The 7584-nt window shown below is 43.1% G+C and overlaps 1 pseudogene; it reads right to left on the bottom strand.

Annotated features, from left to right (window-relative positions):
• Positions 1-2436: 2436 nt before the first annotated feature.
• Positions 2437-4147, bottom strand: LOC102375677 (annotated as a pseudogene).
• Positions 4148-7584: the final 3437 nt, after the last annotated feature.

Genomic DNA, 7584 nt, shown 5'->3' with positions numbered 1-7584 from the left:
AACTTGTATCATTTGTGAGCACACTAACATTCAGCTACCCCAGCTTTCTAAATCCACAAGAAAGACTTGAACGTTTACTGTTAAAGGCCATCTTGCACTTGTACAAATGGTCTTAAAACCTTACTTGAACGATCTTTCTTTGAAGGCAATCAGTTGTAAACACATGCTCAGACAATGTCTTCCCAGCAGATGACATTTACGGCAGCATCACTATGGCCTGAAGTCTCATTATCGTTAGTCTCAGATTAAGATCAATATAGGCCTGGAGAAAGTATGCAATTTAACCCCCCTTGTTTACTACCCCATGGTAAAACACATACCTTTTTATTCAATTGCCATGATCACACACCAATTAGAGATATTTTCAAACCTTAAATCACTTTAAACATGTAGCATCTTCTGTGTCTCTTAGTGGTCATTCCACTCAGACACTGGATTTTGACTCATTCTTTAGAGATGCGATTCTCCTCTGAGCTGTGCTGGTGTAAATCAAAGGGAATCTCATTGAAGCTAAAGGAGCTACACTGGATTTAAAAACCAAACCAAACCCAGGAGTGACAAGAAAAGGAGGTCTTGGGGGTTGCACTGATACCAAGGCAAACGCAGAGTAATTCCAATGAGTTGTTTTTTTTCTGTACCACTGCTGACAGTGATACCATATCTTAATTCACACTACTTCTGGTGGCAATGACGAGACTATGCAAGGTCCCTTGATTTCAGCAGGGATATTGCTTTAAGTAAGTTAAATACAAAGCACAGACTTCTACTTTTTAATCAGGCTCATTAGAACATACATGTTGCAGAAGTGACTGGTGCTTTTGGGTGCCCAAATTCATATATCTTAATGGGAAAGAAAAGGGATCTTCAGAAAAGTGCTCAAAAGATCAGGTCCTGGGAAAGAATCTCCAGTTAGTCACTCAGAATCAGTTGTTACACTTCAACAATCTTGACCTTACATTTTAGCATACCTGAACGTCAAAGACACTGTCCAAGTCCTAACCTGGTTTAAACCCAACCTGCGGAAGTCATTGAGAATTCCAGGGATGGGAAGGAGCGACAACAGGCCATTCATGTTTCCCATTAGGATGCTTACAGTGATAAGAAAGCCAAGTCTAACCTTGCTTTAACACCACAGCAGGAGATGCACAATGTCACATAAGCAGAAAGTCAGTTACCCAAAGAAGTCTTTGTTGAAACGGCATAACAAAAATCCATCTTACCACGTATAAATGGGCCATGGGGATCTGAAGTACAACTCTTTCTTATTTATTAATGTCCTAATTATTACAAAATTACAACTCAACATATACACTTGTATATATATGCTCAACACACACACGCGCGCGCGCGCGCTCCCCAATGACTGCCAATTTTTAACCTATACTTACAGAGCCAAAACGACACCTCATGTAAAGGGGGGGAACTCTGACTTACATCCCCTTCTCACATCTCTTGGTCTCTCAGTTGAAACTTTACAGCAAAACACACCAAACCAGGCATTTGCAAATATTACTTTTGACTTTTGCCCTACTTTAGGACCCAACTTCAGGCAAGTCCATGAACAAGAGCTCCCATCCATCCTGATTCAGCAGAGCACTCAAGTGAGTTAAGCCAGTGCTTAAGTCTCATTGTGCTCAGTTATATCCCTGAACTGCAGACTGAATATGGAAAAGAGAAATGGCATCATCTTTTTTAAACCCCTGTCAAATAGGTTGGAGAAGCCACCAGATGTAATACTGACCCTACTATACAGACTTCCCCCACTCCCCCAAGCATTCTACTCTGTGTTCCCTAGACCAGCAGGTGCCTTAATCACCTCCCAGTTACACCAGTGCACATTGTTAGTGACTCCCATAAACAGTCCCGGATTTAGGCTTAAGCTACTTAAGCTACAATTTAGGGCCTCACAATATGAGGGGCCTCTAAATAAGAAAAAGAAAACTGACTCAATGTCAAGTTTTATAATAAGCAGCTTGTAAATAAAGGAGATAAACGAGATATGGGAAAATGACTCTCTAAATATGGACACTTTCGTCCTTATGTGACAAAAGTATACATACACTGGATTATTTTCATCGTATGCGGCCTCTTAAGATGGACATAGTTTAGGGCCTCAGCATGTCATAATTGGGCACTGCCCGTAAAGCAACTGGTGTAAAATGGGTCCCGGCAAGAGGAAATTCAGGCTCTAGATATGTTTAACATGGCTATTTATTCCAACTTAATCTCATCCTTGGATGAACCTCTTTCAAGTCTGCACTGTTGAAAATAACCACCGGCACTTCCCTGACTTGTCATTTAATTAAATGACCTTTCACACTGAGCACACCCAAAAGCACAAAGGCAAAATCTTTTTAGTGATTAGAGACACCGCAAAAGCTTCAAACATTTACCTCTCCTTCCCAGCTGCTGAAATGGTTTTAGGAGGATCGGGGTTCATACCTCACTTTCCCTGGAGCCAGAGACAGTGTACGTGCACGGTCCAGATCCATTAACGGATACACCCATGGTTGGCTTGTAGTCCACATAATACTCCTGTAAAGGGGAGTTCATTTGCCTTTCAGACTCTCTGGCCTTTTTTCTGCACCTCTTCACAAGAGAGTGCTGCTGGAGTTGTTTCACGCTGGCTGGGTAGCACTTCCACGACACGTAGATAACCAACAAAATCATAGCCACTGAAAGAAAGAGGGCCATGCTCCCAGCAATGATTTTGTGAAAGGAAACACGCTCATACTCCGGTTCCGCTCCAGGTGCCGGCAGGTCCGGAGAAGGACTTGGCATAACGGAGGTTGGCTGATTACTTTCCAGTTTAGAAAGGGTAGGTTTGGGAATAAAAAGTGGCTTCTGGGGCATTTTAGGTGCCTGGGATGATATTTCAGTAACCGCCCCCTGGCATTTAGCACAGATATTATAAATTTCCACAGCATCGTTCACCTTCTCACCCTGCATGTGCTTAGGGCCCGCACATATCATAGTGCTTTCTTTATTCCCCTTGAAATCCTTAAGCCAAGTAAACAGAGGGCAAATGGTTTGCGTACATTCCCACAGATTTCCAGACAGAGAGATTGATATTAGTGAAAGCCATGTATCGATGGTCTCCTGAGAGACACTGGTGAGTTTGTTGGCATCCAGGTTCAGCTTGTGCAGGTTGGGCAGGCGTCGGAACGTCCTGGGCTCTATTCCCGTCATGTCGTGCCCTGATAAATCCAAGTTGTGCAAGGAGCTCCAAGTCCACATTAACCCTGGGCTAACAGACCAGATCCTATTCCACTGCAAATAAATAGATCGAAGGTTGAAGAGGTGTGGAAAGTGGGGCAAGCAGATCTTAGAAAACTGGTTGTGTTCTAGATGGAGCTCTGTTAACTGCAGGAGGCCAAAAAAAGCATTGCGGGATAGACTCCGCAGATGGTTGTAGCCCAAATCCAGAAAATCAAGGTTCCAGCAATCTTGAAAAAACTTGGACCGGTACCGTTTTCAGTGAGTTGGACCACAAGTGCAAGATCAAGAGTTTGCGAAGGCCCTTAAACTGCTCTGACTCTAACACCCGCAGCTTGTTGTAAGAAAGGTCCAGTTTGCGGAGATTGGGGACCAGGTGAAATGTTTTGTTGTGCAGATGAGTAATTTTGGTGGAGCTTAGAATTAGTTCCTTAAGCCTTCGGATCCCCTGAAACACATCCTCAGCCACGGAGCTGACGTAATTATGGTCAAGATAAAGCCAGATGAGCTGATTCAAGCCCCCAAACTGATTTGATGTAAGCTTCTGGATGCTGTTGTACTGCAGCGATAAGCCTTGAGATCCTCCAGAAATATTCCAAGGGATCTCTCTGAATGCGTGAGATTCGCAGTACACAATTTTGCCATCACACCTGCAGTTCTTGGGGCAAGCACGCTGAGTCACAACGACCATACCAGACAGCACCGTAGGAAGTAGCACTAACACCACATTCAAGCCTCACAGCTGCTTCATTAAACGGAAACCTGCAATATTAAAAAGACGACAAATGTGCATTGTAAAACTGTTAAAATAAATCACCAGGAAATTACTTATGTCAGCAGGGCTTCTACGAGGCATTGGAGGTCCAGTGGATTTGGAGACAACCTGTTTGTCTCTTCCTGCATTGTTTGATATATAAATGACTGTTATCATTTCACTTCCTAGCCTCCCTCTCCCCCCCCGCACCCACACCACCACCACCACTGTGGTTATTCAATTACTTGCGTGTGATTTATGACCCCAAAGCTGGGCCAAGAGCCTGTCTACTCTTCTCTTGATCTCATGTTCATCAGCACACTGTGTAGCAGATATATCCTTATCACTGGATGCTGAGGTTTTAACAATAAACGTATGTCAATTCACGGTTCTGAACTCACCGCAGGGTTCAATAGGAAACTCAGCCCCTGCTTTGGTAGTTCAACAAGAAGTAAAATATTTCTTAATAAACCCAGCTGCTTGTAAATCTTTTCCAGCCTGCACCCCTCCCCCACAAATGAGTATAAAAAGGAGCTACAGTGAGCAGCTGACATATAATAAAGTTTGACCTGCATTTAAAACATACCTTTATTGCAAAATGAAAGAGTAGATGAAAACCTTACTAACCAGCCTTGAGGGATCTTTTTCAAGTGGGAAAAAAAAACATGCACTGTAAACACCCATACACAAACACTATCATAAAGCATACATGTGCATCTATATTGTGTAGCAGATGTAGGGGACCCCGATATCACAAGGATGCCTTCATTAATATACACAGTTCACACTACCCGCAGTCATGTCCAAGTTTTTGGGATCCTGGGGTGCCAATAGGTCTTGGTCTACTCCCGCTCTGTCTACAGGCTGGGAGCACCACTCACTGGAGTGCACTCTAGCGGTGCTCCCCGCACCAGACCACACACTAAGTAACTATTTACCATCATTTATTATTTACAATAACAACTCGGAGATTGACAAATAATAACTGAGAGACTGACAAATTCAACATCCCATAAATAACAAACTATTGTTCATTCTTGAGCCATTATAGCTATATTACTTGTGCAAGCTATTGAGTTATTAACTCGTGTGGGCTATTGAGCTATTAATGATAGCTCATTATTGAGCTGTTTTCAATAAGCTCAATAATGATCTATACCAGCAGATGAAGCAAATACTCATCATCTAACAAAAGCAGTTATGTTATCAACTTTACCACTCAGGCAACTTATAACAGGTATATACGCTTAGTCAGCCAGGTCTCCACAAAATCCCTCTACTTGCAGCAAAGTAGCCCACTGTGCAGTGGCTGCAGCGGAGCCCCAGGGAGCGGCACTCGCTCTGCCTCATGTCGAAGAAATTATTCGCTTAATCTCCCAACCTGGAAAGGGAACACCTGCGAATACTCTTGACCCCAATGGGGCTCGTTTCCCAGCTGAGACTCAAATAAGCAAGAGACGAGGGTGTGGTCTTTCCAGTTTATTCGGCCGAAGGTCCCCCGACCTTAGAAAGGCAGAGGGGCCCCGGTTGCACTCTCACACACGTATTTATATTCTCTGGTTACATGATATTTCGCATGCGCAAAGCTTTAGCGGAAAATTACTAGTATTGCATGACTCTTCTTCAACCTGCAGGGTAAGACCAAATAAGGCACAGGTCTGCCGTTAAGCTTGTCTATCATGCTTGGTTACTATGGGGGAAGTTGTGGGTCCCTGAAGGTACAGGCTGTGCTTCCCGTATTGCCAAAGGAAACCCTTTTCTCTGCGCACAATTTCTAACAATCCCCCCTTATGGCCAAAGGCCTATGGCCTGCTGGCCATTTCCCAGGTTTGCATGACATTGAGATTAATTACTTTTTGGGTAACGCGAACTACACATGCTTTAATTACAGCAATTACTAAAATAATAACTAAGAAAATTCCTAATCCCCACAAAATGTATTTTAAGATATACCTTCCCCACATTCCTAGACTTGAGGCGATCCATTCCATTACTGACCAACTTCCCAAAGAGTTTACCCATCGTGCTATGTCTCGAATTGTTTTTACTATGGCAGTTATATTGTCAGTGTGGTCAGGAATGTAGGTGAAGCAGGGTCCTCCTGTGATTAAAGCATATACCCCTCTTTCTCTAGGTAACAAATAGTCTAATGCTAGGCGATTTTCTAAAGTCATAGCACGGTTGGCAGAAGCCTGTCCTTGCAATAATTCAATGCTCTCTGCTGTGCTATTGGCAACAAGCTCCAATGCATGTGCTAGTTGACTGATGCGGTGATTTAAATAGAAATTTCCAAAGAAAGGAGCTGAGACACTTATGAAATGGGCTGCACCTTGCCAAAAGCTATTCTAATCCTGTTTTTGTGGAAGGGCCGTGTATGCAAGATAGGGATCAGTTATGGCTCCAAGTCCAAGTTTTATTAGAAGTGGAGCGTCTTATAGAACCTTCCATAAACTGCCATACATAAGGAAGCTGTAAGGAGCTGCAGGGGGCAGAGACATTCCAGGGGAGGTACCCTTTTCTTTCAGCTTCCTTGGCCCCTACCGCAGTATTGTTTGGCCATATTAGGTGTGTGGTGTTAATGGTTAGTTTACAACCTGGCTGCCATTCTAAAAATCTCTTTCCTCTTCTACGAGGATTTTCCCAACACACTTGGGCCGATAACATGGCATCTGAGAGCACTACTTCTTTAAAGTAAGGGTTACTTTGCCAGTTACTCACTCTAATCCTATCTGTATCAGCTCATTCTGGACTAGAGAAGTTTCTTTCCTATGTGCCACAAGCAATAATCCTGTCAGGATAACCTACTGAAATGCCATTAACAACTTATAATTTCCCCTGCTTTTACAGTGAAATACAAACACAAAATATGACAAGAAAGGTAATACAAAGCAATCCTAAAAACACATATATTAAATGTTCTTGCATTCCTATTAAGGAGTCTGGACAGTCCACGATTCTCTGATTTTTTTTAGCCACAGGGGTGGAACAGAGGTCGGTTGGTCGTGACTTGCCAATGTCTCGTTTTCAGAACTGGGTTCGGTGCCAGGTTTGAGGTGACTGTGATGAATCCAGCTTTTTTTCCTCGGCAATTTTCACAGCAGTGTGCGTAGTAAGGAGAACTTGATATGGACCTTCCCAGACTGGAGCCAAGGCACTGTGTTTTGTTTTTTTCACTGATGTTGTTTTACTCAAACTTAGCTTCCTGGTTGATAGGGGTGAAGATTACAGTTTAAAGGTACTGGCTGAACTAAAGCAGCTGACCTGTGTAAACACTGGAGAGACTCCTGTAAGGATAAAACATAACTAGTTAAAGCTTCATCTCCGCTGAGTAGACTAACATGCGGATTTTCCCATTTTTTATATGTAATAGGAGCATGACCAAACAATAACTCATAGGGGGAAAGGTTGAAAGGTCGCTTGGGCTTGGTTCTTATAGCGAACAACCCTATTGGTAAAGCATCTGGCCACTTTAATTTGGTTTGGGAGCAGATCTTTCCTAAAAGGGATTTTATACTCCGATTCATACGCTCTACCTGACCCGAGGACTGGGGGTGATAGGGTGTGTGGAAGTGCACTGCTATTTCAAGAACTCTGTAGACTTCTTTTAAAACAGT

The sequence above is a fragment of the Alligator sinensis genome, unplaced genomic scaffold, assembly GCF_000455745.1.
Source record: "Alligator sinensis unplaced genomic scaffold, ASM45574v1 scaffold1864_1, whole genome shotgun sequence".
NCBI lineage: Eukaryota > Metazoa > Chordata > Crocodylia > Alligatoridae > Alligator > Alligator sinensis.
This window is presented reverse-complemented; position numbering and strand designations above follow the sequence as displayed.